Source organism: Callorhinus ursinus, unplaced genomic scaffold, assembly GCF_003265705.2.
Source record: "Callorhinus ursinus isolate GAN/ISIS: 27379988/994484 unplaced genomic scaffold, GSC_fseal_2.0 scaffold23, whole genome shotgun sequence".
NCBI lineage: Eukaryota > Metazoa > Chordata > Mammalia > Carnivora > Otariidae > Callorhinus > Callorhinus ursinus.
In genome coordinates, this window is record NW_027397085.1 from 10796436 (window position 1) to 10823626 (window position 27191).

Here is a 27191-nt window from a genome sequence, read left to right on the forward strand (position 1 = left end):
AGCTGCAGGTGAAAACTGATGCACAGGCCACATCCAGTTTGAGACTCCAACTTGGAGGCTCAGGGAAGCACTTCTTGATATTATCCAGCTGGTTAAAAGCGGAACAAGGATTCAAATGTAGTCCTTTTACTGCTCAGACCAGTTCCCTCCACAACACCACATTTCCTGCTGCCACAGGAAGTCAGAGCAAATTCCCTTCATCGCAGATGTTGGTTCACCCTCTCCCTTCATCCCTAGTGCTGCCCCTCAGACCACGCTGCACACCCTTCCTCCAAAACACCACTCTGATAAATGTGCCCCCCTCCTCCTCAAGAAGCAGCAGAGGCCCCGCCCGCCTCATCACGCCGCTGGAAACCCAATCACGCTGTGTCGCACCCGGCGAGGCAGACCCTTGGTCTTCACTTAGCCTCGTCATTCACACCTTTACCCTTCTTCACCACATTTCACCCTTCTGGAAAGTTCTCCCCTTCCATTACCCAAATTCTTTTCCAACAAATCATGAATCGATACCACTCTCAGTTCTTCACTCTAAGACGAGGAACACAAAGGGGGCTTTCTCAAACCCCTCCCTCCTGCTGTTTGACCTGCGATGACACCAGTCCTGAGGAGCATCTTCCTTTCAGAAGCCAGGAGTCCCTACATTTCCCTAAAGGGCGCAGGGACACAATAGCCAGGGAATCCAAGACGGGGCCAGGTGCTCAGCTACAGAGGGCCTTTGTTCACAAACAGGGAAAAGGTGCTCATGGAAGGCAGGACCACGTTTCTCTGCCTCCTAGACCAACGCTCCCTGAAGGACCATGACAGCCGCTTATTGTTCCTAGAAAGAAAAAAAGTGAATAACCTGGTTGATGGATGGCGTGCCCTCTTATCATCCAAATCTGGCACCTTCTTTGTGGGCGCAGAGGGAAGGGGCTAGGAAGAGAACCTGGGGATGCCAAAAGAGAAGGAGCATCTGTTGTCATTCTTAAAATACCACTGAAGCATGTTTGATATGTTTTACTCTTTAACATCCAGAACATTGCGTAGCTGTTAACTCTCAAGGTTTATTCTCCTTTTTACTACTTATATTTTATGCTACTTAACTTCTCTAATTTTCAGGCTGGCTCAGGTGCAATAATGAAATTCTAGGTCAAGGATAATTTTTACACATGATTAACAAGCTGGAAGAACAGTATCTTTCCAAAAAATGAATTATTCACCTGAAGCAATTAGCCAGTTGTTCCTAGTGTCTAAATATTCTCATTACAACCTATCTCCTCCTGCCAAAACAGTACTTGCTGTGGAATTTGGACCTTCATGTAGGCACCATCCCCATTTGTGGGTTTTGGAACGAGAAGAGGATCTGCGGCTTTTCATCTGCCATGAATGAGACTCAGTCACGGGACTGAGGCTTTCATCAGCGAGCCTTGCTGGAAACCTTTCTGTGTGAGCATGAGCCTGCCAGACATTCATATCAAAAATCCACAGGCTTTATTTAACTCTCCCTGGAAGGAGGTATAAAGGTTACAAAATAATGAGGAAGAGCTCTGTTGAGCAGGGACCCAGGAGTCACAACCTCTTTGTTAAAACTGACAAAAGAGGTGGGAGATAAACTCTAGGAGGAACGGAATCGGGGTGATTTAACCTGCGGAAGGGGAAGCTGGAAGGGAACAAAATCACAGGCTTCATACATATGAAGAGATATTATAATAGGGGATGCTGAGCAGCTGTTCCGGATTCCTCAGAGGGAAGGTAAGAAATGGGTTTTAATAGCAACAAAAGGGTTTGCAGGCATTTGAGTATGTTGGAGAGAAGAGACATTAAGACAGAAAATCTGAGTTCTAATCCCTGCTCCTCCCTTAGCCAGCTGACTAGCCCGGGGAGCCCTGTTTTCTAGGAAATGGGAACGGGATCGCCACCACCCCATGTAGCACCAGAGGAGTAACATTAGAGTGAAAAAGAATGTGAAGCACAAAAGTGCACTGAGAAAGTAAAGAGCTTCAGCACAAGATCAAGGATTATTATCTCAGTTTTGGCGAGCCACAGTGAGTGGTTGCTGGTCATTTTCAACAGTAGTGCACTGATTCACCTGGCAACCTCATGGGATAGAACGTCTTCAGCTCTGCACACACGTTTACTTCTCAAAAACAAACAGACTGTGTGTGTATGTGTTGTGTTTTTAGAGGTGTATTTGTAGACACTGATACTGATAATGTCACTTTTCAGTGGATCCTGATAATGTCACTTTTCAAACTCTCTAGCGGAGGCTAGTTTAGACCTAGAATCATAGTAACACCATAAGAAACACTGAAGTGTATGAGGGGTTACCTTGGTGTATAGGTCTTATTAATAAATAGTGATGTCCAGAACTCTCTCACAAGGGAGCTTTCCCAGTCCTTGCTAAAACCACCAAAACATAATATCCCAGCAGCTGATATTATTTTATATTTGGAACACCCAAAAGATCCCATGGCAAAGCTATTATATGTAAGAATAAAATAGCAGATTATAAAATCAATGCACCAAAATTAGTAGGCTTTATATATACAAAGAGAACCAGTTAGAATGGAAGAGAATGCCCCATTTATGATATCAAAACACATAAGTGCAAACTTAATAAGAAATGCCAAAAATCTGTATGGGGGAAACTACAAAGCATTCCTTTACGTCCCAAAAGTTGACTTGAAAAAGTACAGAAATACAGCACGCTTTGGCATATCAGTTATCATGAAGGCAATATATAAATTTAACACAATTGCAACATAAAATGTCATTGGAATTTTTGTCTGGCACAAAATAACTGTACTACAAAGTTCATTTGGAAGAAGAACAAACAATAGCCAGGAGGAGAAAACCTCAAAAAAAGAAAAGCAATGTGAGGAGGACAGGGAACTGGCTTATATAAAATAAAACCTCTATAAGTTAAAAAACAGCATGGCATTGGCCCATGACTAGAGAAACCAATGGAACAGAATAGAAAATCCAGACCTAGGCCTAACTGCACATGGAAATTTCATACACAATAAAGGAAGCATCTCAAGTCAGAGAGGAAAAATTCATGCTAACAGTGTGACTGGCTAGCTATATGAAAAAGATAAAATTGGCTCCATTTTTCACACTACACACTCTGTTAAAATCCAAATGGATTAGAGATTTACAGGTAAAACATAAACCTATGTAAATACCTTAAGAAAACATATGTAAATAGCTCTGGAATTAGAGAGAGGGGCAATTTTTCTCGCTATGGCTCAAATCCATAGAAAAGGTTAATAAATTTGATGACATAATAACCAAAAAGTTTTGTAGAGGTCAGAACACCATGAACAAAGTAAAATACCAACAGATGAACTGGGCAAAACTATTTATTGCTAAGATCACAAAATAGTATCTCTAAGAAAGAAAGAACTTCTAAGAACACAAGAATAAGGTCCAACAACCCTGTGAGAAAAACAGGCAAGGCAATGCCAGTGAAAATGTCAGAGTAAGAAATTGCAGGAGTGCACTCCTCCATGAGAGCAACTGAAACACTGGCCAAAAAATGTCAGAATCAACTTTTTCTAGAACTCTGGAAATGAAACAATAGCTGGCTACAACTTTGGGGTCACTCAATCAACAAAAAGGGCTGAATCTCAGTAAGAACAGTGAGCCCTGGGGCATTTTAACTTACCCAAGTCCCATGGCCCGTCCTCAGCCTAACAGTCCGCTTGAAAGTAACAGCCCACAGTCCCCGTACTGGTGACGCTACCAGACAGCAGAACCATCCTCATTTGCAGGGAACTGTCCTTGGTGATCTATCTGGTGCCTCTATGGAAGGTCCCTCTCAAAGGGCATGTTTTTTGTTCTGTTTCCTTTTTTAAAGATTTTCTTTATTTATTTGAGAGAGAGAGAGAATACGAGTGGGAGCGGAGGGGAGAGGGAAGAGGGTCAGAGGGAGAAGCAGACTCCCTGCTGAGCAGGGAGCCCGATGCGGGGCTCGATCCCAGGACCTCGAGACCGTGACCTGAGCTGAAGGCAGACACCCAACCGACTGAGCCACCCAGATGCCCCTCAAAGGGCACATTTTATCTCCCCTAACTGGAACACACCCAACACTACAACCACTACCCAAGGGGCATTTGTCAAAAACATTTACAATGTTGTAAAAACATTTACAATTTACAAATTGGAAGAACAGATTAAAAAGCATAGAGAAGGGGTGCCTGGATGGTTCAGTCAGAAAAGCATGCGACTCTTGATCTTGGGGTCATGAGTTCAAACCCCATGTTGGAGGTAGAGATTATTTAAATAAATAAAAACTTCTTAAAAATTCTTAAAAATAGGGGCACCTGGGTGGCTTAGTCGGTTAAGCATCTGCCTTCGGCTCAGGTCATGATCCCAGGACCCTGGGATCAAGCCCTGCATCGGGCTCCCTGTTCAGCGGGGAAGCCTGTTTCTCCCTCTCCCTCTGCCTGCCGCTCTGCCTACTTGTGCTTTCTATCTCCCTGTCAAATGAATAAATAAAATCTTTAAAAAAAATTTTTTTTAAATAAAAAGCATGGAGAAAAGTCTGGGAAATATTACCCTTGGGGCATAAGGGCTTTGAAAAGTTCAAACGTAGGGGTGGGGGATGGGTTAGCCTGGTGATGGGTATTAAAGAGGGCACGTACTGCATGGAGCACTGGGTGTTACACGCAAACAGTGAATCATGGATCACTACATCAAAAACTAATGATGTAATGTATGGTGATTAACATAACATAATAAAATTTAAATAAATACATAAAAAGAAAAGTTCCAACGTATTCCTGATAGTCTGAAAAGCCACACACACAAACGGGACTATGCACGTGTTCAGGAAAGACCCGAGAAGGCCTTCCATCCTCGCTCCTGGCTGATCCTGACTCTATGCATGCACAGGAAGTGAAGACTAAAGCAGTTACAAACTGCCTGGCTGAGGACTGAAGGAGCACCCCAACACACACACACAGCCCCTGGGCAAAAATTCGGAGATATTTGATTTCCAAACACTGAAGGAAATCTATGTCCACTCAGTGCCTGACCACGAAGCTAACAGAACAGGAACTTCGGGGGTCAAAAATGACAAAAATACAGACTTAAACTCTGGCTCAGAAAAGCCCCTAAAAAGCCAACAACAAAAACAAGCAGAAACAACAAACCCTGTGGAAGATGGAGAATCTTATTTCCAAAGTCACAGATTATAAAGTTCAACCTGTCCAGTTTTTATTTAAACATTGTGAGATATGGAAGGAAACAAGAAAATGTGGTCCATACACAGGGGGGAAAAAACACTCAACAGAAACTGTCTCTGAGGTAGCCCGGACACAGGAGTCACTAGAAAAAGATTTTGAGTCAGCTATGTTAAATGTGTTCAAAGAGCTAAAGGATATCACAAGGACAGTGTCTGACCAAAAGGAGAATATCAATAAAGAGAGAAATTATTAAAAGGAACCAAACAGAAATTCTGGAACTGAAAAGTACAATAACTGGAATTAAAATTTTACTATCTAGGGGCGCCTGGGTGGCTCAGTCATTGAGTGCCTGCCTTCAGCTCAGGTCATGATCCCAGGGTCCTGGGATCGAGCCCCGCATCGGGCTCCCTGCTCGGCAGGAAGCCTGCTTCTCCCTCTCCCACTCCCCCTACTTGTATTCCCTCTCTTGCTGTCTCTGTCATATAAATGAATAAAATCTTTAAAAATAAGATAAAATTTTACTACTTAAAGATAGGTCAATTGAGATTACATAGTCTGAGAAAATAAAAGGAAAAAGAATGAAGAAAAATGAAAACAAAATCTAAGAAACCTGTTGTACACCATCAATCATACCAACAGATGCACCATGGCAGTCCCAGAAGGAAGAGAGAGAGACAAAGGGAAAGAGAGAATAACTGAAGAAATGAAGGCAAAAAAAATAATTGGCAAAGCCCCCCCAAATCCTTAACCTCAAACAAAAAATTTTCATTAAATGCCCTGTATTACTTAAAGAGATTTACTGTCACCGTGTCCCCACAGTTAGGAAAAGTACGGCTATGAAGAAGCCAACAAAGAATTAGTGCTTTGTAAAACCACACTGGAACCTAAGCCCTTTCTTCTAGAAATAAGCGTAGACTCACTGCCAAGAGCTCATTAAGCTCCTTCCTTTTGGCATCATCTTCTGTTCTTGCTGACAGGAAAAACTTCTGTCATGTCCCAGCCGGGTGTGGAAAAATACCACCAGGAGGATTCAGTTCTCAGAGCAAGAGTTCTCAGCTGATCACCAAAGCAGATGATCACCCAAAAGACAGAAACAAACCACGGGCTGTCATCACTACAGGACAGCGAAACAACCGGCTGCACAGGTCAGTCTAAGGACTTCTTTTGATCTCATGAAACCTGGGGGCGGGGGGCGGGGGGAGGAGGATTTGCACTGTACTGACTTTTTCTTCTCTGAGTTGACAGAGCTGACGAGGGCTGTGGCACCACGTGGCTATCGCCACAGTGTGTACTGATGAAGCCTCTCAAACTGTTGGTCATCTGATTGACGTTCAAATGCCCTCTCTCAGTTCCTGAGAGATTGGCACAAGGAGATCCGGCATTGCTTCGCATTCAGAGAGCTGCTCAAAGCGCACACTGCAGGGGGGGGCGGGGCGGCGGCGGGGGGGCGGGGGGCGCGACCCCGCGGATACCCCGGGTACCCCGGAGTCGGAGCAGCGCCAACTTCCAGCACGGCAGAAAGCCTTCCCCCAGATGCAAGGAGATGGACTCCATGCCCCTGCTCCTTTCTACCTTGAGTGTGTCTCCTGACAGCTTCTTAGCAATCAACAGATCTTTCTAATTCAACACGGTAAAGACCCTTTCTCCAGAAATAGGGTTGAGTTCAGAAGGGCTGGAGACAAGTGTAAAGGTTACGTTAATCCTAAAGCTGAATGCTTTTCCCATTTTTAGAGGGCTACTTTCTTGTTTTATTGTTACTGCTTTCCTGTTAGTTTTTCTTAAAAACAATTATTTTTTTCTTTTTTAAATGGTGTTATGTCTGGAAAATCTGAGAATCGGGTGGGGGTGGGGGTGGGAGTGTATAACCAGGTTAGGGTTGAATCACACCTGACTCAGGAGTATACTCTCTGCAAGGGGCCTCCCTGCCTCACCACACCGGGCTAGGACATGAAACACAGACTGCCTACTTACATGACTTCGCTGCGTGAACATGGGCAGCCGCACCTCTCTGTGCCTTGGTTTCTCACTTGAAAGAGGGGAAGAATGAGTATTTACCTAACGATATTGAGGAATGGCACATACTAAACATTTTATAAATATTTTTGATTATTGATGTTGTTACAACAATTGTTATTAGACTATGAGCACCTTGAATAGGAGCACTAGGTCTAATTCTCCAGGGTGTGGTCCCCAGGACATAGTTGGTGCTCAATAAATACTGAGTGGGTGGTTGAATGAAGGAATAACTGGAAAACTATTTAAATGAGGAAGCAGCAGTGAAAATAAGAATGCAACCCATAGTCCCACTGAGTGTAAGTTTGGAACTTCCTAGATCTTTCTGGATAGATATTCACTGATGTTTGTATGTCCAGTGCAAAAGGAGTATGTGTAAATAGGAACAGGGGACAATGGTGAGACTCCATGTTTTTATTTAAATGTTTATTTATTTATTAATTTATTTGATGGGGGTAAGGAGGGGCAGAGGGAGAGAGAGAATCTCAAGCAGACTCTGTGCTGATCAGAGAGCCCAACACGGGGCTAGATCTCATGACCCTGAGATCATGACCTGAGCCGAAACCAAGAGTCGGACCCTTAACCGACTGAACCACCCAGGCGCCCCATGAGACTCCATGTTTTATATCTGTTGATGTAGGTATTACAAGAATGTATTAATTTGTATATTGGATGCAGAAAAGCGGTGGTGTCTATCCAGCTGCAGGTGCTGTAACTGAAGCTACCGCTACTGGTCAGGTTGCCACCAGAAGAGTTGCCTCAGAAAGAAGTTGAAAACCACTGAGGACCAGGGAAGAAACTGCTGAGATGCTTTCCCTGGGACAGCCTTGCCAGGAGCCACCATGGGTCCCGCATCGGGAGCCACATACCCAGTGACAGGTAGGGAGGCCGCTGTACTGCTCACCCCAGGCATCTCTGGATCTTTGACTTTCTGGTAGAGGGTAGGGACTGTAGAAAGAGACTGGCGGGCAGTGGGCCAGCCCAGTCACACAGAGCTTAGGTTCTTGGTGAAGGATGTGGGTCCATGTCCCCACTTTTGTACCCGATAGTAGGTGAAGGAAATCTCCTGATTACCAATCACCATTTAATCCCTTACTTGTTCGTGGTTTTTTTTCTCCTTAGGGATTAAAATGATGGTACTACAAATCAGGAAAATTTGTTATAAGATATATATTCCTTTTTTTGCCAGAAGCTCACTCCGTAAGCATGGGCAAGTTACTGAACTTGGCCTTCTTCTAACATGGTTTTTCCCATCTATGAGGACGGGCTCCCTTCCCATTAAATATGGATGGTGTTGATCTCTACCTGCTGACTCTCCCCTTTGTGTTGGTGTTTTGTATTCATGGAAGCCCAGCAAGGAACAAAATATAGAATTCAGCGCAGAGCTTCTGTTCATTGGGTTTTCATTCAAAATTCAACAGGTAGATAGAACTCCCCCATAAGAAAGGGATAAGGTGGCTCAGGGGAGGCAAGTAATGGCATACAATAATGATGCTTGGGTGTGGGCTGCCAAGGACTCTGAGGGCCAAAGGATGATCTTTTCAAAGAAAGATAGTCTGGGGGCGCCTGGGTGGCTCAGTCGTTAAGCGTCTGCCTTAGGCCCAGGTCATGGTCCTAGGGTCCTGGGATCGAGCCTCGTATCGGGCTCCCTGCTCAGCGGGGAGCCTGCTTCTCCCTCTCCCACTCCCCCTGCTTGTGTTCTCTCTCTCACTGTGTCTCTCTCTGTCAAATAAATAAATTAAATTTAAAAAAAAGAGAGAGAATCTGAAGATGTGAACAGTGTGTACCAAGGTCACACTAAGTGAGTTTTGCAGCTCCCAAAGTCAGGGGCGGGTGAGCTATGCAAACACAGTCAACACTCATTTGCCTGGAACCAGACTGGTATTTTTGTGCTCATCTTTAGGAGATGGAGACGAATGGACATGATACAACTGCATCTGGCTAATTTATCCAAAAGGCAACTAAACCAACAGCATAATATCAAGTACTTCATGTGCAAAGATGATGCTAAGTCCTGTCAGAAACTACAAAGGTACTAAGCAAGATCCCCGCCCTCAAAGAGTTGACTAGATTGTTGATGAAACAGACCTATTAAAAATAAAAGATGGAATTAATCGCATCAGATAGGTGTTAAGGACTGGTATCCACTAAAAGGACTGAGGATCTACAGGCGGGAAGACCTGATGGGGTACTTGGAAGGTTTTGTAGCAAGCTGGAGTTTTGGCCAGATCTTGCAGACTGGATTGAATCTGGGTCAGTGGAGAGGAAGAAGAAAAGCGGTGGTGTGTGGGAGCCAGCTGACACCATCTTGTGAGGTCTGGTGGTTACCTTTTTCAGGAATACTGTCAGCCAATTGTTAAATGCAGCCATTACTAAAAATCAAATTATAAAATCTTAAAATTAAATAAATTACACCTTTTAGATTATATTTATAATATATTACTTAATATTATAATAGATAATATAGAATTAATATGTAATTGAACATTATCTAAATAAACACTCAGAACTCATTGCTTCTTCATTATTTTACTGCATTTTACTGTAATCTGTGCTCTTCAGGATATTTACATCTATGGTATCTATATGGTAGACATACTATATAATAATACACAGCATTAATATATATTGTATACATAATATATATATAATAATATTATATAATGTGCTACTGCACAGCTCTTCCAAATTTCTTCCATGCTGGGAGGATTTACATAGCAGAAATCTGCAAATGCTATGAATCAGGGCTTGATCTATTGCTTGGTTGGTTGTTTAGACTTAAGAAAGTAATGGAAAAATCTTAATAATGTAGATTCAACTTTAAAATATATCATATCGGGGGGGTGCCTGGCTGGCTCAGTTGGAAGAAGCGACTCTAGGTCTTGGGGTTGTGAATTTGAGCCCTGTGCTGGGTGTAGCGATTACTTAAAAATGAAATCTTAAAAAAAAAAAAATCATGTTGGTAGTTGGCACCAAAAACTTGAAGAAATCTTCTAGCACTTGAAAACTGTTATGTGGTTCAGCAAAGTCCCTCATGCCATTGATGAACAGTAACATCCTAAAACACTTATTTATGTAAAAAAAAAAAAAAAACATGTCAGCCAATACTCACAGCAGAACTAGAGTGAGAAAGCCAGTTATGAAACATTCACCAGCACACCACTGGAGGAAGGCCACTTCATAAAGAAGTAACAGCATGTGCAAAATGGCAGAAGCTGAAACACTCATAGCGAAGGGGATAGTGTGTGTGGTGTGGTAGGAATAATGTGATGACCTATAGTCCTGGGTTCAAATTCCAGTTCTGCTATTTACTAACTGGGCGAACTTAGGGGGTCTGCATAACATTACTGAGCCTAGTGTTGTCACATGTAAGATAGATGATAAAGACCACCATACCGTGCTGTTAGGAGAATTAGGAAGAATATAGTTTTAAATGCCTCAGACAGTGCACCCTGGGGCGCCTGGGTGGCTCTGTTGGTTGAGCGTCTGCGTTTGGCTCAGGTCATGATCTCAGGGTCCTGGGCTCGAGCCCGCATCGGGCTCCCTGCTCAGCGGGGAGTCTGCATCTCCCTCTCCCTCTGCCCCTCCCTCCGCTTGTGCTCTCTCTGTCTCTCTCTCTCTCAAATAAATAAATAAAATCTTTAAAATAACAAAAAATAAAATAAATGCCTCAGCGGCTGATGCATATCACACACCCAATACAGATACTAATTTATAGTACAGTATTGTAAAACCCACAGAAAATAGTTTGAGAAATGGATTTATTTAAGGGTTGGGTGGAAGCATCATGTCTTGATTTCCAGGCAAGGAATGTGGAATTTACTGTGTAAACATGGGTGGGTCCCTGAAGGTTTCCGAACAGGACAGAAGGGTACATGAAATGCACCACGGGACAATGGAGATGGCAGTCGTTTATGTCCCAACCCTTCCTTCTACATGGACATCTAGTGCAGTGCTGAACTACAATTTTGGTATTAGCATACCTCAGAATGCTCTAATTCTTTAGAAATGTGTAATGTATATCTAGTAGCTACAGTAATGCCCAGTGAAGCCAGAACACCGGGCCCACCCTCCCTATTTGTCCTCCCTGTCAGGCTTTCACTGAACTGATTGCCAAAACCTGTGGTTCTACTTCCTTAGCCTCTATTTGCTCCGAACCTTCCCCATGGTCTTGCCTTAGGTCAGTGGTTCACAGCCTTGACCTCACACTGGAATCACCGAGACAGCATTAATAAAACTGAGCCAGTGTCTGAGTCCTGCTTCCAAAGACTGCAGTTTAGTTGGTCTGAGGTGGGGTTTGAACACAGATATTTTGTTTTTGGTTTGTTTTTTTTGTTTTGTTTTTTTTGAACACGGATATTTTGAAAGCTCCCAAGGACTCTACCACGCACCCATGCCTTAGTCTATGCTCTGATTGTTTCTCATCTGAATCACTGCATGAGACATCTGCCTGGGCCTCCTGCCTCCAGTGTTGACTTCTTCAAATCCCTTCTTCAACCTGCTTTCAGAATGATCTCTCAAAAACACTCATCATGCCACTCTTGCCTGAAAACTCTCCAGTATCTCCTCAGTTCCTACCCAATAAAGCCCAAGCTCATTGACACCAACCTTCTCTAACAACACACACACACAAGCTCTAGTGAAAGGGTTATGACAACTCCAAGGGATAAAATTTGAACCAAAGTGATCTAGCCTGGGAAAGATGTTGCAAATTCAGATGTTTAAAGATATTTCCTAAACACTTTGTTCAAATATCCAGCCCCACGTAACTGCTGTGCAGTGCTGAAACGCCACAGAGAGTTGGGGAAGCGGGGGAACAAATCCAAGCACAGAAGTAGCACTCAGCCCCTGGGTCCCATGGCAAAGTGTGGGGAGGTGGGAAGAAAGGATAGCTCAGCAGAGCCCAGGAGAGCCTGCTCAGTTCAACTTCTGACTCCCAAAATGTTATCTGATTTCCCTCCTGTTATGGACTGAATCGTGCCCCTCCCTAACTTCATATGTTGAAGTCTAAACCCCCCAGGACCTCAGAATATAACCTCATTTTTGATATAAGATCTTTTAAGAGATAATCCAGTTAAAATGAGATCATGAGGATGGGTGCTAATTCAGTATGACTGGTATCTTTATAGAAAGGGGACACCGGAAGACAGGCGCGCAAACAGGAGAGCACTGTGTGAAGACAGAGGCAGAGATTGGGGTGGCAGTTCAACAAGACAAAGAATGCCAGACACTGCAGCAAACCACCAGAAGTTAGAGGAGAGGCCGGGAACGGATTCTCCCTCAGACCCCTCAGAAGGAGCCAACCCTGCCAACACCTCCATCTTGGACTTTGACCCCCAGGACTCGGAGACAATAAATTTCTATTGTTCAAACCACCCAGTTTGTGGTATTTTGTGGTGGCCAACCAAGCAAAGTAATACAACTCCCAAGTCAGCTTCTTGATCTACCCCTGCCTATCTCTCCTGCCACATCCACCTCTCACCCCCAGGCTTCATAATGCAGCCATATCAATTGACTTCAAGTTCTCCAGTTGTAGCATGTTCCGTGCCTCTGGGCCTGTGCTCACGCTGCATCCTCTACCTGGAGTGCCCACTCCCAGCCCCCTCCACCTGGAGGGTACCCAGGAGTCCTGGAAGGCTCAGCTCAACCCTCCTTTCTTCCGTTTCCCTGGTCACTAAGCTCTTCTCCCTCCCAGCCAAACTTCCACAGAATTAGCCACTCGTCCACTACTGCTGTTTGGACCCAACATCCCTCCTCACGGCCTCAGCTCCGTCTCTTACTCCAGCCACTGCTGCAGCTACTACCGCCAACCCCACATCAACCAGCTGCACACAGGTGTGATCTGACCACCCCTGTCCTCGGCCCATACTGCTTGCCCCTCACTGCCTGGCCCAGGCCTTCTCTGATGCCAAGAATGGAAACCCACAGAAACCAACTAGACACACACATGGGCCAAATGGAAGAAATACAGGGGAGGTGAACACTCTGGGGCTACCCAAGGATAAAGTTGCCCTTTTCATCCCCTGTGCAGGACGTTCTGACTCACTTTTCATCAAGGTCCTTAGAAATTCCAGTGAACTGAGCACCAGTGGCTGTGGCACTGGCCCACTCCACAAGCATCCTTGTGCACTGGCTTTCTCTCCTTCCCTGTTTCACTCCCTTGGTCCCTCCCTTTCTATGGCTCCCTTGAATCATTTCCAAATAAACTGCCTACATGCATGTGTCTATCTCAGGCTCCGTGTTCTGAGAAAGTCTAAGACATTGTGTTTATTTTGTATTGGATTAAACCCATGAAATCGCCAATATTTGACTGTTCTTGGCCTACAAAAATGGCAATTTCATATGGTCTGACTAATGACTGTTCGTTTGTATTTATGTCTTTTCCAACAGAATAGAAGCTTCTTGAGGTCAGGGTCAGTATCATGCATTTCTCATCCCCAACATCAACTACTGTGGCTGATACCCAGTGGTCCCTCGATAAATGTTGAATGAGTATGTAGTGATCTTCCTGATGTAGGTAAGGAAAAGATTAAGGGAAGGATTCTTCCTTAAGTTGACCTCTCCCTCACATTTTACATCAAATTAAATCAATATGAATGAAAGATTTAAATATAAAAAAGAAACAATTTTTTTAAATACTAAGAAAAAATGTATAGCCTAGTGGTGGAGACAGTTATTCAAACCAAAATTCTAAGGCAGAGTGGGAAGGGCTCCACTAACAGAAGCACAGAGCGCTAGAAATGCATCTAAGTCAAGCTTGGGGTTCCCAAGGAAGAGACCTCTAACCTGAGCTCTGAAAGACAAGTAGAAATTAGCCAGGGCAAGGGCTGTGAGAAGGGTGTTCCAGGCATAGGGAAGAGCCCGAGTCCCCTGGAAAAAATGAAATCAATGGTCTTGAAGCTCTCCCTGTAGATACTAACTGATCCATGGGGATTAAAATACCTTGCTTTGGGGAAGGGATGCCAAGTCTCTTACAAAGAGCAGCTGTCTCAACATCACTCATCATCAGGGAAATACAAATCAAAACCACAAAGACATACCATCTCACACCTGTCAAAAGGGCTAAAATTAACAACACAAGAAATAACAGGTGTTGGCGAGGATGTGAAGAAAGGGGTATTCTCTTGGACTGTTGGTGGGAATGCAAGCTGGTGCAGCCACTGTGGAAAACAGTATGGAGGATCCTCAAAATGTTAAAAATAGAACAACCCTATGATCCAACAATTGCACTACTAGATATTTACCCAAAAGATGGAAAAAAATACAGAGGTGCCTGGGTGGCTCAGTCAGTTAAGCATCTGCCTTTTGCTCAGGTCATGATCGCAGGGTCCTGAGATCTAGTCCCACATCAGGCTCCCTGCTCAGCGGGGAGCCTGCTTCTCCTTCTCCCTCTGCCCCTCCCGCTGCTTGTACTCTCTTGCGCTCTCTGTCAAATAAATAAATAATTTTTTAAAAGATTTAAAAAAATACAGATTCAAAAGGATATGTGCACCCCAATGTTTATAGCAGCATTATCAACAATAGCCAAACTATGGAGAGAGCCCAAGTGTCTATCAACTGATGAATGGATAAAGAAGAAGTGGTGTGTGTGTATATACACACACACACACACATATATATACACACACACACACAAATATATATATACATATATATGAATAATAATATTACTCAGCCATCAAAAAGAATGAAATCTTGCCATTTGCAATGACAGGAGGGAGCTAGAGGGTATTTATGCTGAGTGAAATAAATCAGTTAGAGAAAGACAGATACCATATGATCTCACTCATATGTAGAACTTAAAAAAGAAAACAGATGAACATATGGGAAGGGGGAAAAGAAAAAAGGAGAGAGGGAAACAAGCCATAAGAGACTCTTAATGATAAACGAGGGTTTGTGGAGGGAGGTGGGTGGGGGATGGGCTAGAGGGGTGACGGGTACTAAGGATGGCACTTGTTGTGATGAGCACTGGGTGTTATATGGAAGTGATGAATCACTGAATCCCACTCCAGAAATCAGTATTGCACTATATGCTAACTACCTAAAATTTAAATTTAAAAAAATATGCATTTATTAAGTAAATAAATAATAATAAATTAAAAATTAAAATAAAGCAAAAACAAAAACCAGCAGCCGTTTTCTTGGGGCAGGAGCTCAGAGTTAGACTTGGAATTCGTCCATGCTCTCCTGATGGGGGTGGACTGGGATCCCCGTGTGAGGTTAATGGTTGCTGGATGCCAGGGTTATTGTAATCTCAGTCCACACACTGGCCCTGGCTGTGACAAGTAACAGGAAAACTGGCCTAGCCCACATGTGAAGGGGCATCCTGACTCCACGGTTACATCCTGCACCAAATATACATTTATAAACACTCTCCATTCTCAGGATGCCTGCGTGGCTCAGTCGGTTAAGCATCTGCCTTTGGCTCAGGTCATGATCCCAGGGTCCTGGGATCGAGTCCCACATCAGGCTCCTTGCTCAGCAGGGAGCCTGCTTCTCCTCTCTCCCTCTGCTTGTGCTCTCTGTCAAATAAATAAAATCTTTAAAAACAACAACAACAAAAAAAAACACTCTCCATTCTCTTTTGAGGTCTTGACAGAGAACTGCTTGCTTGGTAAGTCACCCCACTGTGGATGACACCCCAGGAGCTGTTCAGATCACATGACCCAGCATGGCTGACAAACGGGATCTCACACAGAGCCACAGAACAGGGAATAAAGCAGGTTCACTCTTTATTTTTCAGTCTAGAATTAAGCTAATTAGAGACTCTGGGCACTACGTTTTATGATCTGTGATAATCAAAATCTTTCCCCTACGTAAAATCCAGTGTTTACATCATGTTTACCCTAATGGACTGTTCTACACAATAAAAAGATGGTTCTTGGGCGCCTGGGTGGCTCAGTTGGTTAAGCGACTGCCTTCGGCTCAGGTCGTGATCCTGGAGTCCCAGGATCGAGTCCCGCATCAGGCTCCCTGCTCAGCAGGGAGTCTGCTTCTCCCTTTGACCCTCTTCCCTCTCGTGCTCTCTATCTCTCATTCTCTCCCTCTCAAATAAATAAATAAAATCTTTAAAAAAAATAAAAAAAATAAAAAGATGGTTCTTTACAACTTGATAACTAAAGATAACTTTTAAAATTTTCCTGTTCCGGGGCGCCTGGGTGGCTCAGTCATTAAGCGTCTGCCTTCGGCTCAGGTCATGATCCCAGGGTCCTGGGATCGAGCCCTGCATCGGGCTCCCTGCTCCACAGGAAGCCTGCTTCTCCCTCTCCCACTCCCCCTGCTTGTGTTCCCTCTCTCGCTGTGTCTCTCTCTGTCAAATAAATAAATAAAATCTTTAAAAAAAATTTTTTTTAATTTTTCCTGTTCCAAGAATCGGGCAAATTGAATGAATTTATTTCATTTTATAATAATAATAATGCAGGGTTTCACCGTATATCTTTAAAATCCACTTTAAGTAATAAAGTATGTTTTTGCCATGAAATCCTTCAAAACAAGAGAAAGTGAAGTGACTAAACACTATGACATTCTCAAGAGGACCAACCAGTATACACCATGTCCCATTCAAGAACAGGAGTAATTGAATATGAGTCCCGATAAGAGATTTTATGGGAAGCTCCTCATTTGTCATTTGTAATAATGAGGAAAAGTCACTTAGCTTCAGAAACTTGGTCTGTCACTAGAGGGTAGGCATAAAAATACCCAGGGTTTTTAAATCATCTATTTCAAAACACCTGTCTTCGGTCACTTATCTACTTTTTTCAGACATCTGATAGGATAAATTGGAAGACTGATCAAATAATATCATCAGTAATATGCCCAGGAAATGTCTATAGTCATATATTCCCCAAGTTACAACTGTGCATTATTTATGACTCGTGTCAAAAATGCCTTGGGACTTTTGCTCCTCAATTCCACAGCAGTTTATTGCCCCAAAATTGTGCCCCTGTTTTACACCAAGATCCACAGCAATAAAGCAAGAAATCAGAAAAATCAGCATTTGATATCCACAGCTTAGCATTCTCTGCAGCCTGGGACGACCAGGAGATCACGGAAAGGGTCTCAGTGACCTTGCAGTAGCTGCAAATCACTGTGATCTGAATTATAATGGTCTCTTTTCCAATAATACATTACAGACTCTGTGTACTTAGGCGTCCTCAGGATTTCTCAGTAGGAACCAAAAATGTCCCAGCACACACATTTTTCTTATCACACAGCTTCCATCAATACATCCATGATCTTTTTTTTTTTCCATGATCTCTTTAAAGCACACAGTAAAGGGCACACTTATGCATTGTGCCCACATTTATCCCCAAGTGCTCAGATAGATGCATAAGCCAATAAATCCTAAATAACTAAATAAGAGAACTAAAATTCTTATCCAAGGGGCGAATGCATGGCTGCTCACGTTCAAGATCTGTCCTAATAGAAACTGAGTGAGAAACCAAACAAAAGCAAGCTAGTGGAGGTCAGCTGTGAAGGTCAGGGAGATGAAGGGGCTGCCATGGCAGCCGGTAGCAGACGGCACCAAAAGGAGACCCACTGAGACCCTTGGCATTAGCCGAGAATGAGTCCCCAGACCATCAGGGGTCCCCATATTCAAGCAAGTCTCTATAAGATAGGATTCCTCCATAAAAAGCAATAAAATACCAATAGAAATGCAAGGCCCTTTCAGACCCACGTAAAGAACAACAAAGCCACATTGAAATGTCAATGCCCATTGCCGGGAGTCCTGCTGGGGAGCTAGCCAGACCCCAGGGTTCCCATCCTCCGTCCTGCCCCCCTGAAAACACAGGCCTTCCCCCCAGCTTTCTCACAACCTGAATGATTCACTCACAGCAAGAACAAGTCAAATTTGTCCCTCAGGACGAGGACAAAACATTTAGATGCCACGATTATAAAAATGATGGCAAACAGGTACTGGGTGCCAGGTGGACACCAGGCACTGTGCTAAGTGCTATCCATATCGGAGCTCGTTTCATCTGCACTTGAACCGAATGAGACGCATGCTATTATGATCCCACTCTCACAGATGAGAATCCTATGTTTAATGAATCAGACACGTCAGCGAGAGTCCGTACTGTTCACGTGCATGTTCTCACCTCTTTGAACCGCCCATCTTTGCCCCACCATCCAGTGAGGTGGCTCTCCTGGAAACAACACTTGTACCACCTGATTCTGTCAGTTGAGCCAGTCAAAATCCCAAATTCGATCTGAGGGCAAGGGAGGCTGGAAGCTGGTTGCTGAGTCTTAGCTGCAGACCAAAAAGAGGAGCTGCGAACTCCCACTGCCAAGGTCCAGGCAGCCCTGGGGCCCATGAGGGATCCTCCAGCGAGCTTGCTCTTTCCTCAACTAGATTGGGTTTCTTCTGTTCCTTGCTGTGACCTCCCTGCCTCTGATGGTGGGAGACCAGAAAGCGCTCTCGACCCCAAGGAAGACCTTACCCCCGGCACCTGGGCGCCTTCATCAGCTGGAGCCAAGAGGCAGCCTCCGAACTCCGCAGGCCCCGGCAACACACACAGCCCTCCCGCCCCCTGCTAAGACTCCCACCCTGGCTACCACCCTCTGCCTTGGGACCACAGGTCCTTTCTCCTGCTACAGCAGACACCACAAGAAGCCCAGGGCCCCAAAGCATCTGGAGTTGCCTTTTCGGATCCTATCACCCACCATCACTCACCCCCCACCTCTGAACTCTCTACTCTACCTGCTGGATCACGTAACAGTCCTCAGCGAAATCTCTGCTGTTCTGAGCCTCCGCCAGGACCGTTTCCTTTACCTCTTGCTCTGACTAAAACCTGAGGAGACCACTTCTCCTGCAGCCCTTTCAAGTGGTGGCCGTTTTCTCCCTCATACCCCTTAAGCCCCTGGACTAGAGACTGGAGATGAGGTAGCTGTCCTGTGATCCTCACTGGCACTTCTAGCCCTTTCTTCTTCCTACATTTTCCAACCTTGGCTTCGATCTTATGCCATCACACTGTTCCCACCCACTACCCCTCAGGGGTACTGAGGTGACTGTCATCTACCGAGCCCCAACATCACCCCTCCTTCCTCTAAGATTTTTGCTCTTGGCTCACTGTCACTGTCTCCAACAGAACTCTCCGCAAAATCGTTGGTGATTTCAATATCCTCAAGGACAATCTTACCAATAGGCTGCCTTTTCACGTCCTAAAGTTCTTGTCCTCCACCCTGCCTCAGCCACTCATTCCGATGGTCATACCCTGGACCTTGTCATTTCCAGTAATGGTATCACCTCCATGACCTTGATTTCAAGTATTTCATTCATAAATCCACTGCTTATTTAATATCCCCACTTGTCTAACGGCCATCTCAAACTTGGCAACCCCATCCTTCCAGGCATATGAACCATTTTTCTCACACCCCACATCCAGTCTGTCAAGAAATCTCGGTGGATCTACTTTCAAAATATTTCCAGAATCCAGGGCACCCGGGTGGCTCAGTCCGTTAAGCATCTGACTCTTGATTTCCACTCAGGTCTTGATCTCAGGGTCGTGAGATCAAGCCCTGCATCAAGCTCTGAGCTGAGCATGGAGCCTGCTTAAGATTCTCTCTCTCCTTCTCCCTCTGCCCCTCCCTCCCGCTCACACTTGCTCTCTCACGCACTCTGTCCCTCTCTCTCAAAAAAAAAAAAAAAAAAAACATATATATATATATATATATACACATATATATTTCCAGAGTCTAACCACATGTCACCAACTGACCGTGACTGCCCTGCAGTCACCACTCACCACTACCATTTCTCACCCAGATTTTGGCAGCAGCCTCCCAAGTGGTCCCACTGTTCTACCCTTGGTCACTCTCCTCGCCCCGTCTGTTTTCAACACAGTGGTACCCAAAGTGGACCATTTAAAACATACATCAGAGCAGCTCTTTTTGTCCCCATGCTTTAATAAAACCACCATTTTGCACCAAAAACAAAAAACTCCAATAACAACCACCACATACATCAGGTTGTGGCCTTCTCTCCTCAAAAGCTCTCCACTGGTTTTCTGTCATATTAAAAGTAAAAACCAAAGTCTTTACAGTAACTTCAAAGACCTTCGAGGTGAGGGCACCCCAGCATCTCTCAGACCTCCTTCCCAGCTGTACCCCTTTGTTTATTCCGCTCCAGTCTCTCTGACCTCCTTGCTATTTCTTCGACATACCAGACCTGCTTCTGCCTCGCTCTTTCTCTCACTTCAAGCAAGAATGTTTTCTTGCAGATGGTCTTACCCTACTCTCCTCTCTCCTTCTGGTCCTTACACAGATCCCCTTCTCATCAAGGGCTTCCCGAACCACCCAACTTAAAATTGCAACTCCTCTCTACCCTCTCTCCCCACCCTGTCCCCTTTTCTTGCTTTTTTTCCCTTCATGACACTTACTGTCGTCTTCATGCTATAAACCTTACTTCTTTCTTTAGTGTCTGCCTCCACCTGGTGGAACACCAACTCCACCAAGGCACAGGTTTTTGTGTTTGTTTTTGCTAAGTCTCCAAACACGTAGGACCGGGGCACATAGTAAGTACTCAATAAACATTTTTAATAAGTGAACAAATAAATGAGAACAAACAGATTTAGGCAGATGAGGCAATTTCTCAAAGGCCATACAGCAATAAGTGGCGGAACCAGGACCTGAGTACGTATTTATCCGAGGCCATGGGCTCTGCACTAATGGACCACCTGGTCTCATACAACATATGCTCGGGCTAGCTCACAATCGAAAATGTTAGATCCTCACATGACAAGTTTGCTGTGCCCTTGTTTTATTTATGTTTTTATTATGTTAATCACCATACATTACATCATTAGTTTTTGATGTAGTGTTCCATGATTCATTGTTTGTGCATAACACCCAGTGCTCCACGCAGAACGTGCCCTCTTTAATACCCATCACCAGGCTAACCCATCCCCCCACCCCCCACCACTCCAGCAACCCTCAGTTTGTTTCCTGAGATTAAGAATTCCTCATATCAGTGAGGTCATATGATACATGTCTTTCCCTGATTGACTTATTTCACTGTGCCCTTGCTTTAAAGATTAAGGATAAATAGGAGACTGCTTGGCCTTGTTTAAATCAGGGCAAACTCTGTAAAAGGCCAGATAATAAATATTTCAGTTCTTCCGGCTACTTGGTCTCTCTCCCCTGCTCATCTCTGCTTTTGTAACACAAAAGCAGACTCAGACAATATACAGATGAAGAGGCAGAGCTGTGCTCCAATAAAACTCTATTTACAAAAAAAAAAAAAAAAAGATAACAGACTAGATTTGACCCATGGGCCATAATTTGCTAACCGTGGTTCAAATCCGTAAAAATGCAATTAGGCTGAATGTGTCCTTGTGTTCCAAGTCCTAGGCAATTGCAGGAAGCAGTGGGATAAAGTGAAAAGTGCATTGACTTTGACTGAAGCCAGTTCTGGGTTCAAATTCCAGCCCTGCCACATGCTGGCTGTGACATGGACCAACTATGAAACCCCTTTGAAAATTCACAATGTTCATCTGTCAACAGGGACAAATCACCTTTATCTGGCAGGGCTGGGATGAGGCATAAATGAAATGATGGGCATACAAAAGCCACTAAATCGTACGCCGTAGTTGCTCAGTAGGGACTGTTAGGATGAGCAGGTGGCTCCTCTCAGTCCTGCTAGACTGCATATCCCCTGGGGCCCAGGCAGTACGCTGTTTTCATTTTGAGTTCCCCTTAGCACCTACCTAATTCTGGCCTGTAGATGTAGATGTCAGTACCAAGCGTTTGGTGGAAGACAATGAAAGGACACGTCACTTTACCTAATGGCTGGCAAACTTCTGAACCCCAGAAGTATCAGAGACTTTGAGTTTTAGAAGAGTTTAAACCCATGAGGATGAGGGGCATGGTAGCTGTGAAGTTATGATTTTTTTTTAAGATTTTAATTATTTATTCATGAGAGACAGAGAGAGAGGCAGAAGGAGAAGCAGGCTTCCGGCTGAGCAGGGAGCCCGATGCGGGGCTCGATCCCAGGACTCTGGGATCATGACCTGAGCCGAAGGCAGACGCTTAACGACTGAGCCACCCAGGCGCCCCAGTGCTGATGATAACAGTCTCAGGGGAGTATTAAACCCATGTAGTTTCGTCCTTCTATTAGCTAGTCATCAGCTCTTCTGCTGTAGATACTGGAGATTGCCCTATGCTTGACAACATTCTACCCTCCATGGCCTTGCTTCACATGCTAGAGGCTGGAAAACAAGACTCTTTCCCCTGATCCTCTTAGATCTCAGGGTCCTCCTGTTACCTGGCTTCCACCAAGCAGACACACCCGAGGAGAGGTGCAAAGCCTTGCTGGCAGAATACAGGGCCCATGTTTGGGGGCATGCTGCTGGCTGAGGCCGGGTGGCCCTGCACTGAGGCAGGGTTTCCTGATCTCCCAGCAGAGGCAGCAGCACCCTAGGCAGGCTAATTCCATGGTGTTGTTCTGGGAGTCATTTCTGGCAGCTCAGCCTGGAGACTCCTCCTTTAGCCCATCCCACAAAATGTCTCCAGTCTGGGGGTGCCTGGGTGGCTCAGTGGGTAAGCGTTAACATTTGCAATTGTGAGCACAACAGTGTACATCCTCCCTGCTCCGCGGGAAGCCTGCTTCTCCCTCTCCCACTCCCCCTGCTTGTGTTCCCTCTCTCGCTGTGTTCTCTGTCAAATAAATAAATAAAATCCTAAAAAAAAAAAAAAAGTCTCCAGTCTGTTTATGTTAAAACCAACCCACCGCCAACTGGAACAGTCACTGCTTCTTCAAGAGGAGCCTAGCTAGCCAATTCAAAGCAAGTTTCTTTCACAGTGTAGAATGCACTTGAGATAGGACCCCAGACTGGTTCCTTTTAAACGGGAAGAAGAGGAAGCAGGTTTTTCCTTCCCAACAAGTGGGTACAGGAAGAAGGACAGAGGGAGGAGAGAGGCAGATGGGGAGGCACATGCATTCTAAGCACCTTTCTCTGGGGCAGCGTGCGGAGGGAGAGGCATAGTGGACAGAGAGCAGCCCTGCCAAAGCAGGGAAACCTTCAGGAGCTCTGTAGGGGGTGCAGCCCTGGCAGCCTGCCTCCACACCGACTCAGGGTGATCACAGAGCTGGCTCCCCTGTGGCCAAAGGTTTTCAGAAATGTCCACACACCTGTGGAAGAAGGTGAGATGCAATGAACAAACCGGAGAACGATATGCAGGGCACTCTAATTTTTGTATTTAAAAATGGGCCCTCCATCGTGTGTGTGGGCAGATCTTTCGTTGTGCAAAAAAAAAAAAAAAAAAAAAAAGGTCTGATATTACATGGCAAACTGTGAGCCATGGTTACTTCCCACAGGAATGAGAGGGAGTCAGAGGGGTAGAAACTTCACTTTTGCAGTTATGATGTTCAGTATTCTGCGAGTTTTCAAAAGTGAACAAGGACTTCTTTTGTAATTACAAAAAACTGCTTGCCTCCTCTTTATTCACAGTTACTAGCCACATGGAAAGAGCCACGTGTGGGGCAGTAACGTCAGGAGTGATCACATGTGATCTGCTCGAGAGGCTTTCCATTCAAACTTGGCTGTTACACCGACAAATGAATATTCTAAAAGTTTCCCTCTGCTGTTTCTGAGAAAACATATATTGCTGACATCAGAATGATAAAGTGGGCAGTGGTTCTCAAACTGGAGCAAACATCAGAATCACCTGCTGGGCTTGTTAAAACACCGAAACCAACCCCCCCGAGTTCCTGTTTCAGTGCACCTGGGGTCAAGTGCATGCATCTGCGCTTGCAGCAGTTTCCCAGGGGGTACTGGGGGGTGCGACACGCTGAGGCCATCTGCTCAAGACCCTGACTTCTCAGTGTAGTCCCAGAACCAGCAGCAGCAGCTCCAGGGACACTGGGAGGAACAGAGAGCCTCAGACTTTGTCCCAGACCTCCTGAGGCAAAAGCCGCATGCTCCCAAGAGCCGCGTGTGGTTCCCATGCACGTGGCAGCTGAAGAGACATCCAGAGCCCTCAGCCCCAACACTTCAAGATGCTCCCCACCCACGCGCCATCCAGGAGCTGCCCCTCCACGCCTTGGCCCTGAAGTGCTGCGGCAGGTCAGTGCCCTCTTGGTGGCCTCGGGCACAGGGGACAGAAGGAGATTGCATCCGTGACAGGAGTGACTTCAGCCACAGCCTCTCAGGGTCATGTAGCAGGAAAACTCTTTTCTCCTCTCGGGCACGTTTTTGCAGCTGTGTGGAGCTGTCTTCCCCACACGACAGTGCTCAGAATTACATCCTCCTGACCACACAGAGAAGCAGAGGGCTGGACCCCATTCTGGGTGGAGCCCCCCCAACAACTCCACCCGGGGGGGGGTCCTTCCTAGAATTTCTTCAGTCTGCAAAGCTGTGGAAACAGAATACAAGCCAGCCAAACTGAAGGCCTTCTGGACATTTTAGAGACAAAGACCAGCGTGATTTCCACCACTTAATTTCATCCCAGAGCCCATATGACGAGATGAATTATTCAGGCTACGTGCCAAATGTAGTCTCATTGCCTTCCAGTGCTCAAGCAGGCCACACCAGGATCTTCACCACCATCTGACGAGGCCAACCAGCCTCTGCACCTACACGCTCCGTCCCTACAGTCCAGCAAGACCCCCAGGAGAGTACGTGCTGCCCTATTAGCCCTTCTCACCGCGGGAGTGCCCAGCACAGAGGACCCCATGCCGGCCCACAGGAGAGGAGCGCATTGAACAGGAGTTCCTTCCCTAGAAGAGGACCCGGGACAGGAAAATGGACCTTACAAACACGCAAACAGGGTTTCAGCTGATTAGAAGGGTTGTTTTTCTCAGTCAATCCACAAAGATGTGTTTCTCCATAATCCTTTGAAAGTATCAACACCAGGGTGCCTGGCTGGCTCAGTCGGGTGGAGCAGGCGACCCTTGATCTCAGGGTTGTGGGTTCAATCCCATCCCACAGAAATGAGTGGTGTTGACTGACTGGTCTCTGAAATACAGTGTCAAGAAATGGATGATATGCTGAATGTTTGAACTAAAGTCAACTTCACAATTGGGAAACAAAACAATAATATCCAAGTGAATAAGCAGGTATAATCCTTTCATAAGTTGTTCTAATTGTGGTTAAAAAAAAAAAAACAATCCTACCCCGTATGAACACTAACACTTGTGAGGAGTTTACTGTGGGCCAGACAGCAAGCTAGACCTCCCTGGTTTTCACACCGTCCTCTGCAGTAGCGGGGGCTGATTTCACTCACAACACTTCTCCCATCCAGTGTGTGGGCTTTTTCTACACCGACAACCAGTTCTCCAACACTCCAGCACCAACTGGTAGATACCCCACAATTCAGCTCAACTCTGACACGAACTATTGGGAGTTAACATCAGACCCCACAGGTCTAAGGGCTCTGTCCCATAAGACTGCAGGTCGCGCTCGGGGCGGAGCAAGATGGCGGAGGAGTAGGAGACCTAGATTTCGTCTGGTCTCAGGAATTCAGCTGAATAGGGATCAAACCATTCTGAACACCTACGAACTCAACAGGAAATCAAAGAGGAGAGTAGCAACAACTCTCTGAACAGAGAAGCGACCACTTTCTGGAAGGTAGGACGTGCAGAGAAGAGAATCCGAGGCGTTATTCGGGAGGAGAGACGGCGGGGGAGGGGGCCTCCGTCAGCCGCTTCTGGCAAGTGCTAGAGCCGCGGAGCACAAAATCGGACCTTTTAGAAGTCGGCTCCGATGAGGGTCGCCGCTCCAGTGGCTAAGCGGGGGGTGGAACCCTCGCGGGACAGTGGGGTCTCGGGACCCTTGGGGTCACAGAAAGACCAGGGGAGCCTGAGTGCGCCAGAGCTCCCAGGTATCGGAGCGGGGAAGCCGGCTGCAGAGACGGAGCCGAGGCGCGGGCTCTCAGCTCGGGGTTGCCATAAACTGTGATCCGCGGCCCAGTCGGGCCACTGCTCCTCCAGCAGGGACCCAACAAGCGGCAGAACCGGGGAGACTCCCCTTCCTTTCCGGGGAGGAGCGGCACGGGAACGCACCGCAGGGATCTGCTGGGTTTGGAGACTCCACACGGGGTCGGGTGCCAGAGATACAAACGCTCGGTCACAGGCCGGGTGAGCACGGAGTGCGGCCGGAGACCAGGGACAAGGGAGTGACTGCTTTTCTCTGGGGGCGCACTGAGGAGTGGGGCCCCGAGTTCTCAGCTCCTCCGGGTGGAGATTGGGAGGCCGCCATTTTCGCCCTGGTCCTCCAAAGCTGTACCAAGAGCTTGCAGGGAACAAAAGCTCCTGAGATCAAACCCGAGCAGCTTGCTTAGCCCGGACCGACAAGGGCGGGGCAATTCAGCCTCCGGCAAAGACATTTGGGAACCACAGCAACAGGCCCCTCCCCCAGAAGATCAGCACGAACAGCCAGCAAGCCAAGACCAAGTTTACCGATCAAGGAGAATGGGAGAACTCCAGCGCTAGGGGAATACTGCACATAGAATTCATGACTTTTTTTTTTTACCATGATTCATTAGTTCATCAAAGTTAATTTTTGTTAACTGTTTTTTTTTCTTTTTCTTCTTTTTTCTTTTATCAAACAACTTCTTATCTTATCAAGTCCTTTTATAAAAACTTTTATAATTTTCATCTTTACAGTCATCTTCTATCCCTTCATTGTATCAACCCTTATTTTGTACATATATGTCTTTCTTCCTTTAAAATTTTAGGAGGCACTTTTTTCTAACAGACCAAAATACGCCCAAAATCTAGTGTGTGGCACTGATCTATGCACTAGCCTGATCATATTTGATCACATTCTGCTTTTTTTATATTGTTCTGTTTTTGTTTTTATCTTTTTTTCTTTTTTCTTTTTTTTTTTTCTCTTTCTTTTTTCTTTCTTTCCCTTTCTTTTCCCCTGGTTTCAGGTCTTTTCTGATTTGTATACAGTATATTTGCTGGGGACGTTGTAAACCTGTTAGCATTTTGTTCTCTCATTCATCTATTCTCCTCTGGACAAAATGACAAGACGAAAGAAATCACCTCAGCAAAAAGAACAAGAGGTA

The 27191-nt window shown here is 45.5% G+C and overlaps 1 long non-coding RNA gene across 1 annotated transcript; it reads left to right on the forward strand.

Annotated features, from left to right (window-relative positions):
* Positions 1 to 1523: 1523 nt before the first annotated feature.
* On the forward strand, positions 1524 to 9688 carry LOC141374923 (uncharacterized). The gene is made up of 4 exons (XR_012382130.1): positions 1524 to 1731; positions 6146 to 6313; positions 7882 to 8060; positions 9085 to 9688. It is a non-coding gene; the product is annotated as an uncharacterized lncRNA (long non-coding RNA).
* The last annotated feature ends 17503 nt before the right edge of the window (positions 9689 to 27191 follow it).